Source organism: Erinaceus europaeus, chromosome 20 (genome assembly GCF_950295315.1).
Source record: "Erinaceus europaeus chromosome 20, mEriEur2.1, whole genome shotgun sequence".
Lineage (NCBI taxonomy): Eukaryota > Metazoa > Chordata > Mammalia > Eulipotyphla > Erinaceidae > Erinaceus > Erinaceus europaeus.
In genome coordinates, this window is record NC_080181.1 from 23,255,288 (window position 1) to 23,280,670 (window position 25,383).

Here is a 25,383-nt window from a genome sequence, read left to right on the forward strand (position 1 = left end):
TCTAACATTTCTTTTGTATCATCACTTTAAAAGCTGACACAATGAAAATACAAATAATGTTTCAGAATTATTGCAAAGATACCTTTGGCTCTCAGTGATAGAGAGGGGAGCAGGGGATATGTGGTACTGCAGAGTAAACACAGGACCTCGAGCATGTAAATCCTATGCTTCCCCACTGAGTCATCTCCCCAGCCACCAAGCTTTGGGATGTCTAATTCTAACTCGCTGCCTTTCAGGTTCTAAGGGAAAGGAGCATGTTCTCATGAAAACTAAAAGCACTTGTGGAGGACCTAGTGGGGTCCTCTTGCTCAAGTATTCCAAAAGGTCCACCATGATTATAGGCACTTGTGAAGAAAGTTTGCAGAGGTCAGAACCAAATGGGGGTGGAGGCTTTGAGGGGAACAATGGTAGTCAGTGAAGAATCAGCAATCGAGAGCTCAATACTAACAACTTAATCATCAGAAAGTTGTAAAGAGTCACTTTGTCTTTTCCTTAGGTGTGGTGTATTGTGCCAAAGCAAAAGACTCTGGAGAAGGAGGGGAAAGGAAGAGGATGAGGAGAGTCTTGCGACCCTTGTATGTGATGATGGAAAAAGCCTTAAGCTGGAGCTGAGAGTGTTCAGCAGATACCTATCATGGGGAGATGAGAAATCATACCCATGTGTCAAAAACTGTGCTGTAAACCATTTACCCTAACCCCAATAAAATTATAAGAAATAATAAACAAGTAGACAAGAGGTAATCTTGGGCTGCCACCATGCACCACAAGTCAAACACATCTCTGATGGCAGGATCACAGACTAGAAAGCACTGGCCCTGGCACTGGGGCAGACTCAGAACCAGCGGCTTGTACAACAGACTTGGGGAAAGGGTAGGGATGGGCAGGTAGGATAGGCAATCATGGCTCTAGGCTGATCGCCTGGAACAAGCTCCTGCACTGCCCTGCATATTCTGCTCCAGTGTGAGGGCGCAGCCAGTTCAACTCCAGAGAGAATGGCCACCTGTTCAACTTTGTTGAGAAGCAGCCCTGAGCCGCAGCCTACAGAGGGGATCAGGGCCTGATCAGAGCTCCCTCCTCCTTCGTCCACAGCCTCTCCCAGGTTCTGCTGGCATAAACATAGAAAAGTGTGACAACACTGCAGGTTGCCAGACCTGCGTTCCCTACCATTTGATTTTACCACCTCTTCTCTGGGTTCACACCACACATGCATGCCCCCTATCTGACCGTCAGAAACAGTAGGCTAGGATGTTTTAGAAAAAGCACTGGCATTGGGGTATGACAAAATGGTGCTAGAATCTGTTGCTGCCACTTTGTCAACTGTGCAAACATGTTTTTATTTATTTTTTTATCTTTATTTATTTATTGGATAGAGACAGCCAGAAATTGAGAGGAGGAGGGGAGGTAGAGGGGAGACAGACAGAGAGACACCTGCAAACCTGCTTCACCACTCGTAATGCCTTCCCCCTGCAGGTGGGGACAGGGGGCTTGAACCCAGGCCCCTGTGCACTGCAATATGTGCACTCAACCAGGTGCGCTACCACCCGGCCCCAAAACAAACATGTTTTTTTTTAACTCTTTGAAACTCAGCATCACTTTGCTCATCTATAAAATGGGGATCATATTAACTCTCTGGAAAGGCAGAAAATTAGGATCAGTGAGAGGACTCAAGGGGAAACATAACAAGAGATCCCCAATAAATGTCCTCTCTGCCTCTGCCCTCGAGACTGCACCATGTCCTTTAAGAAGCCAGACTCTTCCTCCAACAGGCTGTGACAACATCAAAAAATAGAATACACTGTCAATGATGACTATGTCATCTATATAAAATAAAGCACCTGCTGCCAACTAAATAAATAGAAGATGTACTGACTCCTGTTCTAATTTAATCTGTCTGAGTGCCTGGAGGTCTTTGCAGGGTAAACGCTGTTTTGTCTCTGACCTTGCTGCAGTGTTGCCATTTTATCTGTCTCCCTTTGTCCTTCGGATGTCATGCTAGCACCTCCCTAAAAGAGTGAAAGCACTTCATGGAGAGTGGAAATTTGTGAGATTTAATAACCAGTAAATATCTGAGCACTGGCCAACTGGAGAACGGAGTGTGCTAGTCACTTGCTGTTCTGCATAATCAGAAGTTGGCGCATCTGCTTGCATCACCCACTTCCCAAGAATGGGATTCCTACAGAATGTGGTGACCTGGGCGCTGTCATGGGGGCTGGCAGGGGAGTGCACCAGAGGAGAGGGGTGACCCCTGCTGGCAACAGAGTAGGCAGGGCACAGCCAGGCTCTACCTGCTTGGGAAACATTCCATTATCCTTCAAGCATTTATTTATTGGGGGTGGGGGGGAGTGAGAGAGAACAGAGGTGCTGAGAATTGAATCTGAGGCTTCTTGGATCTCAGGCATGCAAGTTGGTGCTCTGACAGGCTGAGATATCTCCATGGCTCATGGGGAAATGTTTTAAAGGCAGTTTTGATTCTGATGCATTTACCTGTTACTTGTTTCTTCCCCATGAAAATGCAGAGGGAATATTTGTTCCAGACTTTCCCTTATGAAATAAATTTTTTTATATTATTCTTTGAATAATTCAGTGCAAACAGTCACTCATGTTCAGAGTCACTGACCAATGGGCACTCACAGGTTGGGTTTCCCACCTCTAACTCCCAGCAGAAACATCCAGATCTTCCTAAGCTGAAGAGCTGCCTTGATGTCAAGATAGCCTGATTTCTTTGAAAGAGTTTTTTCTTCACTCTAAAGCAAATATGTATCTTTCTGAATCATTTAGAAGCTAGAACCAAGATGAACGAGGTCAAGCACCGTAGCTGCAATTTACCACTTAGTGGTAACTACTATGAATGCTTTGCAAGCATTTGTTCACTAGATAAAAATACATTTAAAAACAGGTTCATGGTATATAAACTGCAATGGTATTAACTCTCTTCTTTAACAATATTCCATGATCATTTTTCTACATTCATATTAATAACCAGAAATAATTTCCTGGGTCATAAATTACAGTTTATCCTGAAATCTATCAACACTGACAGAAGCAACACTTGTTTAGGAGAAAGAAACAATTTCTGGATAAATCTTCGCTTACATTCAAGTTTATTTTTCCTAGATTAACTCTTGAAAGTAGAATTGAAAGACCAAAGTCATTTTTCAAAGCTAATATATTGTCAATATGTTCTCTCAAAGATTTGACCAAAGCAAACACTTGACTGACAACATACCTGCTCATTCTATGCCTATTTCTGAGAAAATTGTGAAATTCTTGACATCAGGGATTGTGTCGCTCATCTTTTTTTTCCCCTTGGTTCATCTTTATATTCAATATTTTTCAGACATTAAGTCATCAAATTATTTGTTGAATGACAGTGATTTGATGAGTCTTCCATTGTTTAAACAAACATGTAAAGTGAGGCAAATTTGTATAATCTCTGAAATTGTTTGCTCTCCTGTAAAATGGGGATTTTGTGTTATCTCCTTCCTAACATTCTGTGATTTCACATCTCATGTTAAAAGCAATGACCTAGATACCCTATCCAGAAATATCACATACAATCATAGTGATGGGACTTACAATCCTCTTTAATGTAAGTCAGCTGTAACTGCATAGAGATATACACAGATGTACAAGATATTCAGAGAGACTAAGACTAGCTGACGCAAATGGAGTTCCTGAAAGATTATATATTCAGCTAAAGAGAGCTCTCTTCCTTTCTATTTGGGGATGGGGGAGTCTTTTTCACACCCAGAATTATTTGGTGTTTCATTGATACATAAAAAATTGGTGGCAAAATGACCTTTAAATTCAGTGCCCTTAAGTAATTTATTTTTTAAAAATTTTTTTTAAAAATATTTATTTATTTATTTCCTTTTTGTTGCCCTTGTTTTTTTGTTGTTGTTGTAGTTATTGTTGTTATTGATGTCATTGTTGTAGGATACAACAGAGAAATGGAGAGAGGAGGTGAAGACAGAGGGGGGAGAGAAAGACAGACACCTGCAGAGACCTGCTTCACTGCCTGTGAAGCGACTCCCCTACAGGAGCCTGGGGCTCGAACCGGGATCCTTACGTTGGTCCTTGTGCTTTGTACCGTGTGCGCCTAACCCACTGCACTACCGCCCAACTACCGCCCTTAAGTAATTTCACCTAGGATAGGCCAGTGTGCTCCGTCACACTTCAGAGACATTTCATTCAGTCAACAGAATAGAGGTCTATCTATTGACATTCAGGTTCCTAAACCTCCTGGCTCACTGGTGGTGAAAGGCTAGACTGTTCTCTACTCTCCATGCAAGAGCCATGCCCATACTAACTTTTTTCTTTCATACTATTATTTTATACGGCACAGAGAAATTGAGAGGAGTGTAGGAGACAGAAGAGAGAAAGAGACGACTGCAGACCTGCTGCTCCTCTCACAAAACTTTCCCTCTGCAGGTGAGGATTGGGGATTGAACCTGAATCCTTGCACATGGTAAAGCCCCCACTTTATTACTGTATTAATCAGTAGCTGTTGAGAATCTACGAATGTCTTCTAATGTGCTGGGAGGGAGTGACACAATACGGTGTATAATACCACAACAATAGGTGAAAACACCATTTGCTGGATACATGGAGAAAGAGGGCATCTGTCTCTAGGAGTCAGGGGAGTCTCACGGAACATTCTTTTTTTTTTTTTTAACATTTTTTAAAACTTTGTTTTATTTTATTTATTTATTCCCTTTTATTGCCCTTGTTGTTTTATTGCTGTGGTTATTATTGTTGTTGTTGTTGGATAGGACAGAGAGAAATGGAGAGAGAAGGGGAAGACAGAGAGGCGGAGAGAAAGATAGACACCTGCAGACCTGCTTCACCGATCACGGAACATTCTTAAGAACATCTCTGAGATGATTCTTGAATGAGCTCAAAGCTTGTTAGGTAGATAGGACTGTAGGGCAGAAATTTAGAACGCAGCAGAGATGAGAACAGAAAATGAGAGCAGGGACTCAGAATGGGGACTTGCTCCTGTTGTTTTTCCCTAAGTCTCTCATCCTATACACACAGTTCCCTCACTGGGTCATCCACTGGGGGAGTCCAGGTCAAGACTCTTCTGCAAAAGACTGGCTCTCTCCAAGTATAGCTGACTGTAAAACACCTGCTTTAGCCTGTCTGTACCCAAACCGCTGCTCTAGATGAGTCCAGGAGATCAGCCTAGAGAGCACTAGAGGTCATTTTGTCTCACAGTTGTAAACACCTTCCTCTCTGGGGTTAAGAGCTTTCTGAAGAGGCTGAGTGGTGGCACACCTTGTTAAACACACGTTATAATGGGCAAGGACCAGAGTTTGAGTCCCTGGTCCCTACTTGCAGGGGGAAAGCTTCACAAGTGGTGAAGCAGGTCTGCAGGCGTCTCTGTATTTCTCTCTCCCTCTCTCTCTCTTTCCCCCTTCTCGATTTCTGGCTATCTCTATCCAATAGATAAGTAAAGCACTGGGCACTGATTTTCATGCTGCAGGGTCTGTAGTTCTACAGTGGCCTCATGTACTCTAGACTGGGCTCAGCAGGTCAGCTCTGTTTCTTGCTAAGGGCTGACAAGGATAGTGAGTTTGGCTCATCTGCTTCATAAACGTTCACTTTGCTGCCCATAGTGAAGTAGTAGGTGGCTGAGGTCTGTGCTGGAGTGTAGACAGAGTGACCCAAACATACACACACCTTTAAGGCTTCTACCCAAATCACATCTACTAATACTCAATAGTTCAATCAAACCATGCAGCCAGAGCCATGACAAATAGAAGGTTTGCTCTACCCAGTTTGAAAGGAGACTGGATGTTTGCTGAACAAGAATGCAAACTATCTGAGCCAGAGCATTTGGCATCACCCCTTCTCTGTGCAAACACAGATGCATTGGGATGCACTGGATCAACCTTCCCGTGGTGCATCTCGTGAGTACCCATTCATTGGGGAAACTGAAGATCCTTCCTAGCCGACTGAATCCACATGGATCCCAGTCACTTTCAAAGCCAGCAACAAGCAGCTCCTGACAGCTTTCAAGCTGTTGGTCCTGTTCTTCGAGTCCTCCAACTTAATGTTGAGGGGCTGTCCTTCGCCAAACGAGTTCTTCTTCTCTGTGCAAACACTCTGCATTGACCCAAATGGGTGAAAAGCTTCTGCTTAAAGGGCAAGACAGTGTTTGTTTGTTTGTTTATCATGTGACTGTCCTGGATTCAAATGAATGTTTATTTATGTGTTTGTCTGACCCCATATTTCAGTAGACTGTTTTTAAAAAGCTGGTATAGATCCATAGTATAATTAAGCGAAAGGTATAGAGATTCCATTTTATTTTACTTTATTATTTTAATTTTATTTTTTGCCTCCAGGGTTATTGCTGGGGCTTGGTGCCTGCACTACGAATCCACTGCTCCTAGAGGCTATTTTTCCCATTTTGTTGCCCTTGTTAAGCTTGTTGTAGTTGTTATTGTTGTCATAACTCTTGTTGTTGGATAGGACAGAGAGAAATGGAGAGAGGAGTGGAAGACAGAGGAGGAGAGAAAGATAGACACTTGCAGACCTGCTTCACTGCTTGCGAAGTGACCTCCTGCAGGTGGGGATCCGGGGGCTCGAACTGGGATCCTTACACTGGCCCTTGTGCTTTGCACCATGTGCACTTAACCCGCTACCGCCTGACTCCCCAAAGATTCTTACAGACTCCCCCTGTCCCCACACCTCCACAGCTTGCCCATTAGCAACTGCCCCCACCAGAACAGAGCACTAGTTACACTTGAACTGACAGTGCCACATCGTCATCCAGAGTCCAGAATTAATATCAGGGCTCACCCTTGATGGTATATAGTCTATGGACTTGGACAAATGTATAATTATAACATTGTAATTAATATATGATTGAAATATGTAGAGGTCGCCATAGTATCTACAGAGTATTTCTTTAGAATTACTTATTTCTGAGGGAGACAGGGTTGGATACACATACACACGGGGCGGGGGGGCAGAGCATCACCCTGGCCTGTGAAGTGCAGACGGATGATTTGGAGACCTCCTGCATTCAAGTTCAGCACTCTATCCTCTGAGCCACTTCCCAGGCCACCAGAGTCCCTTCACTGCCCTAAAATGTTCTCCACTCGTTTGTCTCTTTTCCCAGTATACCACCTTTCTAGATTGAATACTTTCCGTTCACAATATGCATCTAAATTTCCTAGACGTATTTTCATAACTTGATAGCTCATTTCCTTTCAGTTCTGTGTAACATTTCCTTTCATTTTTACTCTGGGGAATATCCAGGGTGTCTTCCTACTACACACACCTCCGCTCATTCTGGCCAGGTATTTCCCCACCTTGATGATCCTTAGGGTAAAGGAGAGAAATTTCCTTTAACAAAGGAAAAGGTAAACTGATGAGCAAACCCAAATAACCCAAGTACACTTAATTTTTAATGAAGAGCCTTTTTCCTTCCTCAAATCTGGCCTTCTGAACATCACAGGTACACATAGAAATTACTTGGGAATGGCCTGGGAGCTTGTTTAATGCCACCACCTAATCACCTGGCTAAATGTCACTGCTTCAGATCATGTTTTTTTTGTTTGTTTTTGTTTTTCATTGTTTTGATCCGGAGATTGCAAGAGGTGTTTTAAAATACGGCTTTTTACCTCACTTCTATTTTAGTTTTCTTTTCTATGCATTTTTATATTTCTTATGATTCCATACTGCTGATTCTGTTGGCTGTAGAAAACAAAGTGATCATAAAAGTGAAATTGAAAGAGATTCCTGTGTACAACTTGGAATCAAGTGGTCTGAAACCCTATAACTGAACCATTGGGCTTAAATCCTGGCCCTACTACTGATTAGCTGTGTGACCTTGGGTGAGACACTTACTTCACCTTAGCCTCAGCTGTAACACAAGTCATGATAGGCCTGCTTCACAAGGTGGTTAGGAAAACTGAAGAATAATACCATGCATGTGGTAAGCACTCAATAAAATGCTGCTATTGTGGATGGGGGTGAGTATTTCCCTAACACCCTTGCTGCACTGAGAAATTCACAAAGGGGGCATATTACTCTAGAGTCAGAAACAACCAGATCATGGGTTTTAAATTTAAGTTTTGGCTCATCCTTCCTTTAGGGCAGGAGAGCCTCTCAGTGCACCCACCCTCTCCAGCTTGGATTCATTGCGTTTCTTCTCTGTGTGTGTGTGTGTGTGTGTTTCTATCTCTCTTTTATTCATGAAGATCTTCCAGGCAGAGGACACTCATATCAATGAGTTAATTTTTTTTTTTTTAATATGACACCAAAGGTTTAACTCAGGGTCTTCTGCAGGTGCAATACTATTGTTGAATGGCTTCCCTGGTCCATTTTCTTTTTTTTAATTAATTAATTTATTTATTCCCTTTTGTTGCCCTTGTTGTTTTATTGTTGTAGTTATTATTGTTGTTGTCGTTGTTGGACAGGACAGAGAGAAATGGAGAGAGGAGGGGAAGACAGAGAGGAGGAGAGAAAGATAGACACCTGCAGACCTGCTTCACCGCCTGTGAAGCGACTCCCCTGCAGGTGGGGAGCCGGGGTTCGAACCAGGATCCTTATGCCAGTCCTTGTGCTTTGCGCCACCTGCGCTTAACCCGCTGCACTACAGCCCGACTCCCCCTGGTCCATTTTCTTTTCAATTTTTTACTTTAGAGAGACAGACTGAGAAGAGAGACCACAGTACCACTACGTCATCCATGGAACTCTCTAGTCAGCTTTACCGAGTTAGCTGTTTATTAGGTCCCAGACAGTATTTATGTTGCAGTAAGGAATGCTGTCATCTGTGATAACTAATATTCCATTCAATCGTGAGAATGGGGTCTTAGGTCTCATCTAAGCTCCCTCTGTCACCTTGACCCCTTTCTTAGATGTTCATGGGTACAAAATAGTACTTGTCAACTTGCTTTCACTGTTTGAACAGCATAGTCCCTTTGTCCCTTCTACCAGCCTTAGTCTTTCCTCCAGATTTTCAGTCTATCCTAATTTTCCTCAACTTGTTGGTTAAAATCCTGTTATGCATATTTGAATAGACTCCACAGTTCATTCACTGGAGCCTATCCTGAGGGATTAGTGTAGAAGTGGTGAGAGAAGAGGTGTGTGGCATAATGCAAAGGGGGCGGGGGCTTGCTCTGCCCAGCATCTCATACCTTCATCAGGCTAAATCTCTAATCTCTCCCTTCATTTTCCTCTCCTTTTGAAAGTATGCTTGCTATAGTCAGTTGCTTTCTCTTTCTCTCTTTTTTTTTTTTTTTGCCTCCAAGGTTATCACTGGGACTTGGTGCCAGCACTACAAATCCACTATTCTTGGAGGCCATTTTTTCTTTTCTCTTTTTTTCTTTCTTTCTCTCTTTTTCTCTCTTCCTGTCTTTCTTTTATTGCCACCAGGGTTATTGCTGGGGCTTAGTACCAACACTATGAATCCAAAATGGTGGCCATTTTTCTTCCTTTTTTCTTTTTTATTTGATAGATGCAGAAGGTATTTCTCTTACTTTGTCATAAATGTAAATGTTAATTGGGATGAACTTGTGAAAGGCTTTGAATATCAACTCAAGGAAATCTGATTTATATCTTAAGAGAGATGGTTAAGAAAGACTGAAGCTACTTTTGTGAACAAGCAGCCAAAGCTCTTTGCACACGTATTAGAAACAGGAGTTGGAAACAGTTTCGGGGAGAGTGATTTCTGAATGGAGACGAAATAGATTGTTTAACAGAATGAAAAAGATCTGGTGAGGCAGCCTTGTCCTGTGTCATGTGTCTCTTTAGAGAAGGAAGCTCAGCGTCACTTTAATGATGATGTTTTCAAGGTTCAGAAGATGTACATTGGCAGCATGATACAGACAGAGGAGGCTGAATTAAACACCAGCCTGTACATTTCCCAAATGAGGAATGCTTTATGAAAGGGGGAACTGGTGAGGGTATTGGGGTGGGAGGAGCAATAAAATGAGATACCCTGAGGCTGGATTTTCCTCTGAGGTTTGTAGGTCTATAGTAGCTACTGTGTGCAAATTGATGTGTTCCCTCACTGAGAGAAATCATGCAGAGCAGGTCCTGGTGCTAAAATCTTAATCCTCTATTCGGCAAACTCTCTAATCCTATAGCAAAGCGAACCAGAAAGGTTCATGGGAGAAAGACAAGGCCAGTTTGAGGCAAAGTTTCATTAGACACACAAAGAACTGAAGTGCACAATTACAAATGACAATCTCAGTCTGGCAGTCAGAGGCAGGAATAAAAGGACATTTTTAACAGAATTCTCCCCTATAGGTAAAAAAGAATATACCAAGATGGCCAAGTCCTAAAGGAATATGAGATGGGCCTGAAGGAAGTCAGGCAAGCAAGAGAGAGAGAGAGAGAGAGAGAGAGAGAGAGAGAGAGAGAGAGAAGAAGGAGGAGGAGGAGGAGGAGGAAGGAAGGAGAGAGAGAGAAAATAAATCTTACATGCACTATTTCTTATTGCCACGTCTTCATATAGTTGCTATGGGAACTGTGTTTTGGAAGCTCTCTAAGGCTGTCTCTCTCTGATGCAAACAGATGAAGCTTTTGCACTGAAATGACCAGTCCATTCAATCCAACTGGCTTAACTGATTTATTTCCAACTTGTGCTCCTCCTCACCCCTGGCCAAATTGAGTAGCTGCTTAAGTGAATTCAGTGGCATTTTGAAGAAATAAAATTGTTTTACCTGCTGTATGTACCTATGCCCTTGAATACTTCTAGAACCCTATCAGTTCTGGAATTGCAAACAGTTCTAGAAGGGCATGGAGAGTGGCTGTGAAGGCCACTTCACCAAAAAGGGTTGGCTGAATTTATTTTTTTTGCCTCCAGGGTTATTTCTGGGGCTCAGTGCCTGCACCATGAATCCACTGCTCCTGGAGGCCATTTTCCCCCTTTTGTTGCCCTTGTTGTTGTAGCCTTGTGGTTATTATTGTTGTCATTCGTTTTTGGAGAAGACAGAGAAATGGAGAGTGGAGGGGAAGACAGAGAGGGAGAGACAGACACCTGCAGACCTGCTTCACTGCCTGTGAAGCGACTTCCCTGCAGGTGGGGAGCCGGGGGCTCAAACCGGGGTCCTCACAGCCAGTCCTTGTGCTTTGCGCCACATGCACTTAACCCGCTGTGCTACCACCCAACACCCCCCACCCCTTGAATAATTCTACCTACTCCTCTGACTTCTTTGTGGCTGGCCAAGAAATCTAGTTAATAAAGACAAATAAAAGAACAAATGTAGTGACACTCATACAGAGAATCTGCATGAGTGAGGTTTCTAAAGCCATGGAGCAAAGTAAGAGTATATCCTGAGCTGAAGGTGGAACTGGGACTTGGGTCTTCAAGGAGATTGAAGAGGAACTCACATGATGAGAAGGAAACTCACAGATGAGGATCAGATGCTCTGTAACTGGATGTGCGTCTTACACAGTTTTCTCTGGCCTTCAAGATGACTCACCTGGGAGAGTACTTGCTTTTCCAGGGGCTTAACCCACATTGAATCCCTTGGGTTTACCACAACAGAGTACTACAGAACCAGAGAGGATCTTTTCTCTAATAGAAATATTGTTTCTCATGAAATTTCATTTGGGGCCAATCTGCCTAGTTTTTATGCTCCTGGGTAAAATTTCTGTTGTGCCTGAAGAACTCCAGTTGACTTAGTTCAAAAAAATTAACAAGCCAAAAGCACACCACGCTTCCTGGGAAGGAATTTTCACACTGGCAAGCCCTGCCCTCCACAGGTCAGAAACTGTGCATCAAGTTATTCTCCAGGCCCTTCCCCAAACGAGGACTCAGCCTCATGGCCCTGCTGCTGCCTCCCCTCTACAGTTCAGTCCATGTCTGTTGGGTCTGGTCATAGAGGAATAGTCCATACATCTCACCTGCCTCTGACTTGAAGTGAGGTCACAAGTGTGGACAGGTAAGCCAGTCAAAGTTGCTCATTTCCATTAAGTTCCCCCAAACTCAAGTCCTAGACATCTTTGCTAACTCTGAATCGTGGAATCACCCCCCCCCACCCATGCAGTCAACCCAGTAAGCAGGGTGAGGCTTCTAAGTTTCCCACACAGATACCTATTTATTGTCTGTCTGGCATTTGAGCCTGACTCCTCCAATGTCAAGAATCTGGAGCTAATCAAGAATCATGACGGTCTCCTGTCTACTCAGTCTCCCATCAACTTCAGTTAAGAGTTTTATAATATTTTTTTTCCAGAAAAAGGAAATGAAAAAGAAGCATCACATATATGGCACTAGAGAGAGTCAGATTAACAAAAGCAGTATTATCCCAGGGTTTCCTTGGTGGGAATTACTGAAAATGTGTAAACACTGATGTCTGATGTCTGATGTCACAAAACAGGGTTGACTACCCTGTTCCAGATCAATTATTCCCTGAGAGTTTTTTATTTCAGTTGTGGAAAACACATCAGAAAAAGAAATCAGTTTGTCTGTGGAAACAATTCTTAATGAGTCTGATAGACTGGGGAATCATTTCCATTTTTCAGGAAGCCTTGCTGGTTACCTTCTAGAGAGAGATTCAGCACCCTACTCTAATAAAAACCACTGTCATGCATATCTCTCAATATTAGTGAGAATAATAATACATGAATATTGATGTGCCACTGGATTTATAAAGTGCCCTCACATATATCATCTCTTTGATTTATACTTTAACCTGGAACATATATTTGACTTTACATTTGAGACTCAAAGACATTTAATTATTCACCTGAATTTTCTGACTCTAAGTATCATCCTCTTTTTGCTACACTTTCATGAAATTTCTGATCCTAAGTATATTCTCCTGTTGTTCCAGTTGCTGTGTTTGCAGGAATGATTTTTCCCTTTTGCTTTCTAGTAAATTCAGAACTTAGAGCTGCCTTTTGCCTTTAAATACATTTACTATATTATACATTAGAAATCTTTTTTAGAAATCATTTTTACAGAGAGAGAAATACTGCATATCTTATGTAAACATAGATTCTAATAAAACCAAAGGCATAAAAATAGAGGAGACAGTGACTGCCAGACATGCGGGTTGAGGAGCTGGGTGAAGGTGGTCAGAGGTCCAGACTTTCAATTTTAAGATGATTGAACGCCAGAGATATTATGGGTAATTAGCAGCAGGGTGACTATTTCAAACACTATTGCACTGAAAATTGGAAAGTTTCTAAGAAGGCAGATCTTAAACCTGACTACTCAAGACAAAAAGAAATATCTATGTGAGGTGATGGGTGTGTAAACTAATCGTTTCACACTGTACCCACATACACAGTCATTATGCATAAATTTACACTGTATTTTATGCCAGCTGTATCTCAATAAAACGAAAGATAAATACAGACTTACCTCGGAGACATGGAGGGCTGGTTCTAGATGACCACAATGAAGTGGATCTTGGTTTTACAAGCAAGTCACATGACAGTCTGATTTTTCAACACATGTTAAAATTTTGCTTACACTGTACAATACACTGCTACATGTGCAATAGCAGTGTGTATCAAAAAACGTACAGATCTTTGCAAAGTGAGGTGTGCTGGCACCTATCTTAGGAATTTGTGGAACTGGACCTCCATGACAACCATCCTGAACATCAACATGTCCTCAGTGAAGTTCTTTCAAAGTTGAAAAAATGCACATACCTGAGCTAAATGCGAGCCAGAGACATGAAGAGAGCACATATTGTTGGGAGAACAGCAGTGAGAGACTCGCTGGACACAGGGTGGCCACAGATCCTCGGCTTGTGAGAGAAAGAGAAACCTCAGTATCTGCAAAGAACAATAAAGTGAAGCACAATCAAGTGAGATATGCCAGCAAACCACTTTTGTAGGAGTCTGTACCTACAAACCTATACAAATTCGCCTAAATTTACACTAGCTCTATTGAGTCTTCGTCTTACATATAAAAATAAATAACCGTATATGTGCCTATTGCTGTTTCTCTTGTTGACAATAAAACATTTCTCCTGCCCAATTTGTCTAAAGAAAATATTCTAAAATTTGCGTATGGATGCATATATTGGGCAGTTGGCTGCTGTCTGTGTGTATTAGGTGCCCATATTTATTGTGTGTGGGTGGACTCTTGTGTCTGTGTGTACAGCTCTCACTTGTAAGATGGTAAGGAGGCAGATGGTTTTGGACCTGAGACATTTTGGAAAGCACCACCAACCTCTCTACTGGGTAGACATGTAAGAATATGCTAATGCTTCCTAGGTTTGATTGCTTCCCTCTCACATTAGCATAACCCAATAATGGTGGTGATTTTCAGAATGTAGTTTGGCAGATGACATTCATAATTTGATCCAATCATTTATAATATTTTCAAACAGAAACAATAACAGTGGGAAATGTTCTCATCTGAAAACCATTGTCTGCCTGAGAAGACTATTTCTCTGTGGATTTTCATACTGATTTTAGTATGAGAAGAGCAGGACACATCCTAAACCCCTGAATGGGTGAGAGAGCATAATAAGCCAACTATGGGGCATGTGTTACACGAATGGTGAGCAGGTTGATTCATACTCCCAAACTAAAACTGAAGACTTGACTTGAACAAATCAGGAAACTTTAATGATTTAAAAAAAAGTTAGAGATAGCTCCCTAAAATCATTATATCCTATATTCATGTCATAAAATTGTATACATAGTTAATTTTTTTCTTTTTTTCCAAATCATTTTATTGGAGAAATAATGGTTAACAAGACAGTTGTTGACACATGGGTACATCTTCTCATCTCTCTGTGGTAGGTGTCTGCACACCACTCCCACCACCTATTCAAATCTTTCTCCACTGTCATTTACTGGGTCCTGAACACACTCCCCTCATCTCTCCCCCAAAGTCCCTCACATTGCTGTAATACTTCATACACTGATCTGATGGCAATGGGTGGGCTAATCAACTTGGTGTGTATTACTCAGTCTATAGACACAGGGATAAAGTCAGTGTGGATAGGGGCCCAGCCTCTCTATAGTAAGCTTTGATAATAGCACAGAATGATGCTTCCAAGCAAAGGGTTAAACTTTAATAAATTGGGGCCACACAGTGACGCACCCGGTTGATCATACAGGTAACATGCACAAGGACCCACGTTGCAGCCCCTACTCCTCAATGATAGGAGAGGAAGCTTCATGAGTAGTGCTGCAGGTGTTTTTCTCCCTCTCCCTTCCCCTCTCCTCTCAATTTCTCTCTGACCTATCAAAATTACAAAAGAAAAAGGAACAACAACACACACACAAAGTCGGGAGGTGACCTTCTGGAGTGGTGGATTCATTGTGCAGTTAGTCATCAAGCCCAGCAATAATCCTGGTGGGAAAAAAAGTAATGAATTTCCCCCTGGAAAGATATGGGTGCACTTCTAGTACTGGGACACAGCTCACTGGGTGAACATGGAACTTTGCCATGCAGGAAGCCCTTGGCTCGAGCCCTGACAGCACATGAAAACACTACAATGCCATAAAATCTCCCTGGATGGTGGAGACGTGCTGTGACATCTTCTGTGTGTCTCTAACTAAAATAATGGTAAGACTGGTGTCTGTCTGTCAACCTGCCTATCTATCTATCTATCTATCTATCTATCTATCTATCTAATCTATCTATCTAATCTATCTATCTATCTCCTAGCCTAAGGACGTCATTTAGATCATGAAACAGGACCACACACATACCACACATGGTCCCAGGCCACCAGCTAGAGAAAACTCACTATTCTACCTCTACCCCCTCCTCCTTTTTTTTTTTTCTCTCTGAAAGAATGACAAAGGTGACACTCAAAGAAGCAAAGCCAGAACTTTGAAGTCTACCTGCTGGCCTAATTTCCTACAGACTGGCTTTTAACTGCTGCTTCATTCTGTCCAGTTTTAACCAAACTGTCTCTTATATTCTTTCTGAGACTACCTGAAATAACTGGTCCTTCTTTGTCCTCCGTATTTTCACCTCTTAGCCCACATAGCAGAGGCCTTTCAGGATAAAGTTAGAAAAGGAGGCCAGTACAGTGTGTGAAGCTGCCACTGCAGACAACCAACTGTGCAGAAACAGACAAGAATCAATTTAATCCCTGACCCCAAGGGATTCTGGGAACTCCTTCCTAGGCCATGTCCAGAGGCATACAGCATGGCACTTTATTTAAGTAGCCCCAGGCCCTCTGCACTTGGGGGCAGGAAAAGGGAGAAGTACTTGTTATTCAAATCAAGCTTTGCTTTGCCCTACTTATCAGGCTTCTGCTGGCTTCCCAGAGGCTATCTGCATAGGCATTCAAGATCTACTCTGACTATACCATAGTGGTGTCATGTCATTCCTCCCACAGTGCATTGATACTACTTATTTGTGTATCATTTCTATTTGTATTTCAAGCTTCAAGTTCCAAGTATGGATGAGACAAACGATATTGGGATTTCATGAATGGCCATTTGGGAATATGGTGAATTTTCTTCATTTTGTAAACTACACTGGCTGTGTTCCCATCACTGGATGCTGCCTGCCTCTTTTTTTCCCCTCCTTCCCTTCTTCCCTTCCTCCCTCCCTCCTTCCCTCCCCTGCATTAGAGCACTACTCAGCTCTGGCTTATGTGCTGCTGAGGACTGAACCTGGGACCTCAGAACTGCAGGCAGGAAAGTCTTTTGCACAAGCATTAGCTATCTCTCTAGGCCAGTTCCCATCACTCCTACCTCAGAGCACTGACTCCAAGGAGACCTCAGATAAACAATGACCAAGGACTGGCCCTCTTCTTATCTTTCCCTGCTTGCAAAGTGCCCCCCCCCCAATTCTTCTGTCCTCATGCATGTGACCCCTGCTATTAAACATAGTCAACTGAGTTGAACAAATTGAAGCCACTTTATAAAAAAAATAACCAGACTGATTTGACTAAGCTGATCATTTGCTTCAGTGCAACAGAAAGAGGGGCAGACTCACCATTTTCCTGTTTGCTTAGCAAAGACTTCCCTAAAGCTTACATCACACCCACACTGAGCTTAATTAAGTTCATAACAAAAGCAGCAGCAGGTATGACAAGGGTATAAGTTTCCTCAGGGAGGTAGAGGAGTTGGCCTTTTAAGCAACCTCCAGTCAACACTGCCCTCAAATGCTCAGGGTGCTGTGCTCAGCAAAGGTTCCAGGTCTGAGGAAACCTATGGGGACAATAGAGGAGATGCCAAGCCAAGCAGAAAAGTAAAGAACAAGCAGGCACTTACAAAAAGTTGCACTTGGTCAATGACTAATACTCAATTGAGAGAAAATAAGGGATAAAATCTACTGAGCTCTAAAGACCCAGTATGTGGGTTCCAAGCCTAGTCAAGACGCAAGCAAATGCAGGGAGTCCAAGCAAGACTGCGGGCCAACTGCTAGCTCCTTCTTCCCCTTTCCGAAAGAACAAGCGTCAGAACAAGATAGTACAAGACCAACTAAGGCCACTCTATTTGAAAGATGAACACAGATTTCTAGAATAGTGACCTAAATATTTGTTTGTTGGAAAGTCATGACACATTTTTTTGCACTGAAAAACAGAAAATGTTGTAATTTTTCCAACAGCTCAATATATCATTGCCTTACTTCACAGAATTTAAGTATGTTTTCCATGTTAATTCTGACTTTTCCTAGAGCAAAAATTGCCAGTAACACACAGCATCTGATCTCTCATCCCCATTCCAAAATTGCCTCATCTTTTTACTTCCCCTTATCTTAACATTACATATGAATACATGTGTGCACATACATATCTATATATCTATACTTTATATATATCAGTCTTACGTCAACATTGGATTTTGTCTTTTAGGACTGTCCTTAAGAAGGACTCATGAAACAATTATTTCCTTAGTTCTTCCATAAGAATGTACCTTTGACATTCCAAATAAGAAATCAATTTTCCAGTCCCTAATATTTGGAAGCTGTTAGATGAATGAAGTTGAATTTCTATCTAGAATTATATATTATAGGTAATATGTATGTTAGTCAGTTGCATTTTTCTGGTTTCTCCTGAATAACCTAAAGTTAAAACTTAGCCTTCCTTGTCAACCGACATCTATAAATATTTGGCCAATGTGAGTAGAATGGTAGAATGGTGTAGAAAAGTAGTGAGAACCACTTTATCTTTCCTTTTTCTCTATTGTGAGAGCAGTTTTAGCAGACAGCTATTTTCTTCTCATAGATACGTGTCCTTCCATTGTTCCTCTTCACTCAAAGGCCCTATCATGGTCAAATTATTATTGTGTGGTCCTGCCCTGGGCCCTGGAAACAAACTTGACCCAACATCCTTACAGTTCCTGGGTCAGTTCTACTGGGCTGAACTTGATTTGCTCACCATTCCTTATTTGATTCTGCCCCTATGCCACATCTAAAAAATTCCTTTTACTGAGGTCCCTCTGCATGAAATGCCTAAAATAACCCTTTTTATTGACTCATAGCTAATAAAATATAAAATAGGGCAGTAGTTGTATTTCAGGATATTAATACAGAATCAACATCATAGTCCATGACATTTTATCACTGCTATTAGTCAATGTAGGTAGGACTATCAAATAACTCAAAAACATCTAAAGATAGACTAAAAATAGTACATTAAAGAGAAAGGAGGGGTAATCAGTAAAAGTAGTCAATGACTCAGGTTGGCTATTGTTTGTACTCTGGTATATGTCACATGTATTAGTCAAGATAAAGGAAGTTGTAACATTAAAAATAAATAAGACAGTTTATTGAGTAAGTAGCATGACCAAAACACAAAAACAGAATTATAGACTATCTTAGCAGTAGAGTCAGATAGTTCATAGTAGAAATCTAACTCTTTAGCTTACTAATGGTAGGACTGTGGACTTCAAAACTACAGCCTTAAGAATGCACATTGAATTGAGAAGATTTATAGAGGGTACCAACATGTTCATATAAATGATGAGTGAGATTATAGAAGAATTAATAGCAGGTCATGGGAATGGAGAACACAATGACCAAACAAACTAACACAGCAGAGGGCAACACCTTCATGAAGACAGACACCAAAACTCAAGGTGAAAACAAGAAAAGGTAAAGAAAGACATACATGCAAACACATACAAGTCAGCAAAAGAAGAGAACTAAAACAAGTGAAGACAATATAATAGATTTATGTGACAACATCAAGAACAACAACATTTACATCACAGGTAAAGTGAGAAGAGAAAGAAAAAGGGACAAAACTCATAAATTCTCAACTAAAGAAATTTTAGTTGAGAAATTTCCCCCAAATTAAACAAATAGTCCCCAGATGTAGGAAGCGTGAAGAAGTCCAGGAAAAATTCAAACTTAAGTTCACTTGTAAGATTTCTAAGAACTATGGGGGTTGTCTTTGGAAAGTGGGAGGATGGGGATACAGAGCTTTGGTGGTGGTTGTGGTGTGGAACCATAAATTGTAATCTTACAGTCGTGTAACAAACTATTAATAACAAATAAAATAATGAAACACACACAAAAAAAAACCCCTAAATTCACCAAGGCACATAATAATTTAAATAGCAATAATCAAATCACCAATATTCCTCCATTAAAATCCATGGGACTATCACCCTGCCTTGAAAACTACCTCCTTATCCCCCAAAATGGAAAAAACAAAGCCTTTTGTTAACTTCAGCTCTGCAGACTGAGTCCATGGTATTTGGGCATTGCTTCTTTTCCTTGCTTTTTTCACTCTCTGTGGGAGAGAACATTTTTATAAGTTCCTATGAGATTTTTTGTAGATAAAGTTTAGTGGTAATGAATTCCATATCAGCTGCTTGTTTGAAAAGCTCTTTGCCCCTCTTTCAAACCTCCCAAAAGACCATCACAGTGTACTGGGCACAAGATCACCAAGCAAAATACCCTTTTATTAGGTGGATCCAAAGCTATGAGGAAAGATTCCTTAGAATGACAGGTACAGAAGACTACAATATGTTGACATAAAAGCAAAGGCCCTCAACACAAAGTCTGAAGAATCAATACATCTCTTTCCTCCCACTTTTCGCAGTCACAAGGATAGTTCAAAGCAAGGACAAGAGCATCAGCCTTGAGTACTTGACATCCATAAAATGTTAATAAGTTAATCTTGTCACTCCTGTCTTTGAGTTCTGCCCTCTTCCCCACTTCCTGAAACTCTTTTGAGCCTAACTGTCCCTTCTGTGAGCAATCTCTTTGCTTAACAGGAAAGTGAGATGTTTTCTTTGCTCAAGGAAAGAGTGACTGTAGATATTGATCTTCTCTGGAAAACATTAAAACAACAGGGCTTTTAAGTCAAATGTTGACAAGTGAAAATGTTTTCATTGTTAAGGAATGTTTCAGCATGGGGTTTTCTGCACTGAAGAAAAACTCATTAAAAAAAGGGGGGGCCTGGAAGATGGCAGACTGAGAAGCTGCTAGTGGCTTGAGCTCTGATCACATCTTCTGGAAACGGTAGGATTTTCTGCCTTTAGTAGGCCAGTCAATAAGGGGTCCTAGTGGTGACACCAAGGAGGTGATTATAACTTAATTTGGGTTAAGAATTAGAGTAGAAAAAAAGGGAACAAAAAAATCTTTTTCCTTTTAATTATTAAGCACACCGCCTCCCCCCCCACCCCTACCAGTCCCTGGGGACCAGCTCCTAGCAGAATCCCCTGCTGAGCTTCTGTCTTTACCAAATTCCTGTCCCACCAGGGAGTATCATTCATTCTAAGTCTATACCCTTCTGAAACCTCTGGCTCTTTTTTCTTTCTAAGTAGCCAAACCCCCCACCTCACCCTGCATAGCTAATTAAATAATTAAAAATAAATAAATTTAAAAAACTCTTTGCTTTCACCGCTCTTTTATGACTGTTCTTTTTCTTATCTTTTTCTTTTTTCTCTCTCTCTTTTTTTATTCTTTTTCTCATTCTTGTCATCCTTTCTTCCTTAATCCTACAGCTCCCAAAGCCACAGGCCCCAGCCCCCACAACACCAAACAGTGTGCTTTTTTGAATTCACTGATATACATTTGGGAATTATTTTGGGGAAGAATTCTGACTCAGAGTGGACTCTCTATGTGTGTATCTCTGCTCTAGTTCCCTTTCCCCTCTTGTTACCCCTAGAATATACAGTGGAGAGCAGACTTGCATAACTGTCTATTCTGGCTATCCCTTCATTTTTTTGTTTGTTTGTTTGTTTTTGTTTTGTTTTTCTCTTTCTTCTTCACTGGGATTTGGTTACTATTCTTTCACGGACTGGAGAAATTGTTTGGCTAACTAGTAGTGATTAAACAGCTTCAATACTTGCTTCAGTTGCTACTGTAATTCCTGAGGTTGGTTAGTGTAATTGTCATAAAGGTATTTAGTACAGTGTTGCTTGTACTCAAGACACAACAACTGAGGAACAAGAGAGCATAAAAAAAAAGAAACACATAAATCAAAAAAATGGGTAGATCAAAAACAAATAAAACTGCTACTCCAATGAATGAAGACAAGAGCCCAGAAGAAACTACAAATCAGCCAGAAGTAACCATAGATAAGAAAAGTATGCAAGCAATAATAAACTTATTAATCACAGAAATGAAAACAACATTGGAGGAAAGGAATGGCAGTATTAGGGAAACAACAGTTGAGACCCCCAAGGAAAATACTGATTATCTTGAGGCAATTAGAGAACTGAAAGCTGAAATAGCTGTAATGAAGAAAGAAGCTGAGGCAAGGGAAAGCAGACTAACACAAGCAGAAAACAGAATTAGACAGAGGATGAGTTAGAGAAAACAAAGAAAGAGGTAAAAGAGCTTAAAAAGAGATTGAGAGACACTGAAAACAACAACAGAGACATATGGGATGATCTCAAAAGAAGTAACATTCATATAATTGGCCTGACAGAGGAAGAAAGAGAGGAAGGGGAAGCAAACATTCTAGAGGAAATAATACAAGAAAACTTCCCAGACCTGAATAACAGAAAGGACATCAAGATTCAAGAGGCCCAGAGAGTACCAAACAGAATCAACCCAGACCTGAAGACACCAAGACACATCATAGTCACAATGAGAAGTAAGGATAAAGAAAGGATCCTAAAGGCTGCAAGAGAGAAACAAAAAGTCACATACAAGGGAAAACCCATAAGATTATCTGCAGACTTCTCCACTCACACTCTAAAAGCCAGAAGAGAATGGCAAGATATCTATCGAGCCCTGAATGAAAAAGGGTTTCAACCAAGGATAGTATATCCTGCTAGACTTTCATTCAAACTAGATGGAGGGATCAAAACCTTCTTAGATAAACAACAGTTAAAGGAGGCAACCATTACCAAACCGGCCCTGAAAGAGGTTCTAAAAGACCTCTTATAAACAAGTACATCACTACAATACTGGCAATATATCAGAGCAAACAAAAAAAAATTTTTTTTTTGAACAATGGCACTACAATACATTAAATCCATAATATCAATAAATGTCAATGGCTTAAACTCACCCATCAAAAGGCATAGAGTTGGGGGATGGATCAGAAAACATAATCCAAACATATGCTGCTTGGAAGAATCCCATCTGTCACAACAAGATAAACATAGACTTAAAGTGAAAGGATGGAAAACTATCATACATGCTAACGGACCACAAAAAAGGGCAGGAACAGCCATTCTCATCTCAGACACGATAGATTTTAAATTAAATAAAGTAATAAAAGATAGGCAAGGACATTACATAATGATTAGAGGATCAATCAGCCAAGAAGACTTAACAATCATTAACATCTATGCACCCAATGAGGGACCATCTAAATACGTCAAGCACTTACTGAAAGAATTTCAAAAATACAACAATAGTAATACAATAATAGTGGGAGACTTCAATACCCCACTCTCACACTTAGATCAACAAAGCAGAGAACCAACAAAGATACAAGAGAGTTGAATGAAGAGATTGACAGACTAGACCTCTTGGACATTTTCAGAGTCCTTCACCCCAAAAAACTGGAATACACCTTCTTTTCAAATCCACATAACACATACTCAAGGATAGACCACATGTTAGGCCACAAAGACAGCATCAATAAATTCAAGAACACTGAAATCATCCCTAGTATCTTCGCAGACCACAGTGGATTAAAATTAACATTAAACAACAGACAGACAATTATTAAAATTCACAGAATTTGGAAACTAAACAACATACTCCTTAAGAATCACTGGGTCAGAGATTCACTCAAGCAGGAAATTCAAATGTTCCTGGAAACAAATGAAAATGAATAAAGCAGTACTAAAGCAGTACTGAGAGGGAAACTTATAGCCATACAGTCACATATTAAACACCAAGAAGAAGCTCAAATGAATGACCTTAATGCACACCTCAAGGACTTAGAGGAAGAGGAACAAAGGAACCCTAAAGCATCCAGAAGGACAGAAATCACTAAAGTTAGAGCAGAAATAAACAACAACGAAAATAAAAGAACCATACAAAAGATCAATGAAGCCAAATGTTGGTTCTTTGGAAGATTAAACAAAATTGACAAACCCCTAGCCAGACTCACCAAACAAAAAAGAGAGAAGACTCAAATTAATAGAATTGTAAACGATGGAGGAAATATAACAACTGACACCACAGAAATCCAGAGAATCCTGCGAAACTTTTATAAAGTACTATACGCCACCAAACTAGAGAATCTGGAAGAAATGGAGCAATTCCTAGAAACATATGCCCTTCCAAAACTGAACCAAGAAGAACTACAAAATCTAAATGCACCAATCACAGACAAAGAAATTGAAACCGTTATTAAGAACCTCCCCAACAACAAAAGTCCTGGACCAGATGGCTTCACAAACGAATTCTACAAAACCTTCAGGAAACATTTAGTACCCATACTTCTTAAGCTTTTCCATAAGATTGAAGAAACAGGAATACTCCCTTCCACCTTCTATGAAGCCAACATCACCCTGATACCAAAAGCTGATAGGGACAGAACAAAAAAGGAAAACTACAGACCAATATCTCTGGTGAACATAGATGCCAAAATATTAAACAAGATCTTGGCCAACCGGATACAGCAACATATCAAAAAGATTGTTCATCACGACCAAGTGGGATTCATCCCAGGAATGCAAGGCTGGTTCAACATCCCTAAGTAAATCAATGTCATTCACCACATCAATAAAAGCAAAGCCAAAAACCACATGATTATTTCAATAGATGCAGAGAAAGCCTCTGACAAAATCCAACACCCATTCATGCTCAAAACACTACAAAAAATGGGAATAGATGGGAAATTCCTCAAGATAGTGGAATCCATATATAGCAAACCTACAGCCAACATCATACTCAATGGACAGAAGCTGAAAGGATTCCCCCTCAGATCGAGGACTAGACAGGGCTGTCCACTGTCACCGTTACTCTTCAACACAGTATTGGAAGTTCTTGCCATAGCAATCAGGCAAGAGAAAGAAATCAAAGGAATACAGATTGGAAGGGAAGAAGTCAAGCTCTCACTATTTGCAGATGACATGATAGTATACATAGAAAACCTGAAAGAATCCAGCAGAAAACTACTGGAAGTTATTAGTCAATATAGCAAGGTATCAGGCTACAAAATCAATGTACAAAAATCAGTGGCATTTCTTTATGCAAACACTAAATCTGAAGAAGACATCCAGAAATCACTCCCATTTACTGTTTCAGCAAAATCAATCAAATACCTAGGAATAAAGTTGACCAAAGAAGTGAAAGACATATACTGAAAACTATGAGTCGCTAGTCAAGGAAATAGAAACTGATACCAAGAAATGGAAAGATATCCCATGCTCATGGATTGGAAGAATAAATATCATCAAAATGAATATTCTCCCCAGAGCCATATACAAATTTAATACAATACCCATCAAAGTTCCACCAAGCTTCTTTAAGAGAATAGAACAAACACTACAATCATTTATCTGGAACCTCAAAACACCTAGAATTGCCAAAACCATCTTGAGGAAAAGAAACAGAAATGGAGGCATCACACTCCCAGACCTTAAACTATATTATAAAGCCATCATCATCAAAACAGCATGGTACTGGAACAAAAATAGGCACACAGACCAGTGGAACAGAATTGGAAGCCCAGAAATAAATCCCCACACCTATGGACATCTAATCTTTGATAAGGGGGCCCAAAGAATTAAATGGAAAAAGGAGGCTCTCTTCAATAAATGGTGCTGGGAAAACTGGGTTGTAACATGCAGAAGAATGAAACTGAACCACTTTATCTCACCAGAAACAAAAATCAACTCCAAATGAATCAAAGACCTAGATGTCAGGCCAGACACAATCAAATACTTAGAGGAAAACATTGGTAAAACAGTTTCCCACCTACACCTCAAGGACATCTTTGATGAATCAAACCCAATTGCAAGGAAGACTAAAGCAGAAACAAACCAATGGGACTACATCAAAATGAAAAGCTTCTGCAAATCCAAAGAAACTATCACACAAACAAAGAGACCCCTCACAAAACG

At 40.7% G+C, this 25,383-nt stretch overlaps 1 protein-coding gene across 4 annotated transcripts in view; it reads right to left on the bottom strand.

The window, feature by feature from the left end:
- DDX10 (DEAD-box helicase 10) overlaps positions 1-25,383 on the bottom strand; it is a 653,321-nt gene that overhangs the window by 56,215 nt on the left and 571,723 nt on the right. For all 4 annotated transcript variants that reach the window (XR_009546788.1, XR_009546786.1, XR_009546787.1 and 1 more), the window contains one exon: positions 13,621-13,746. The gene's annotated coding sequence lies outside the window, so the exon portion shown is untranslated. The remainder of the gene's footprint in view (positions 1-13,620; positions 13,747-25,383) is intronic.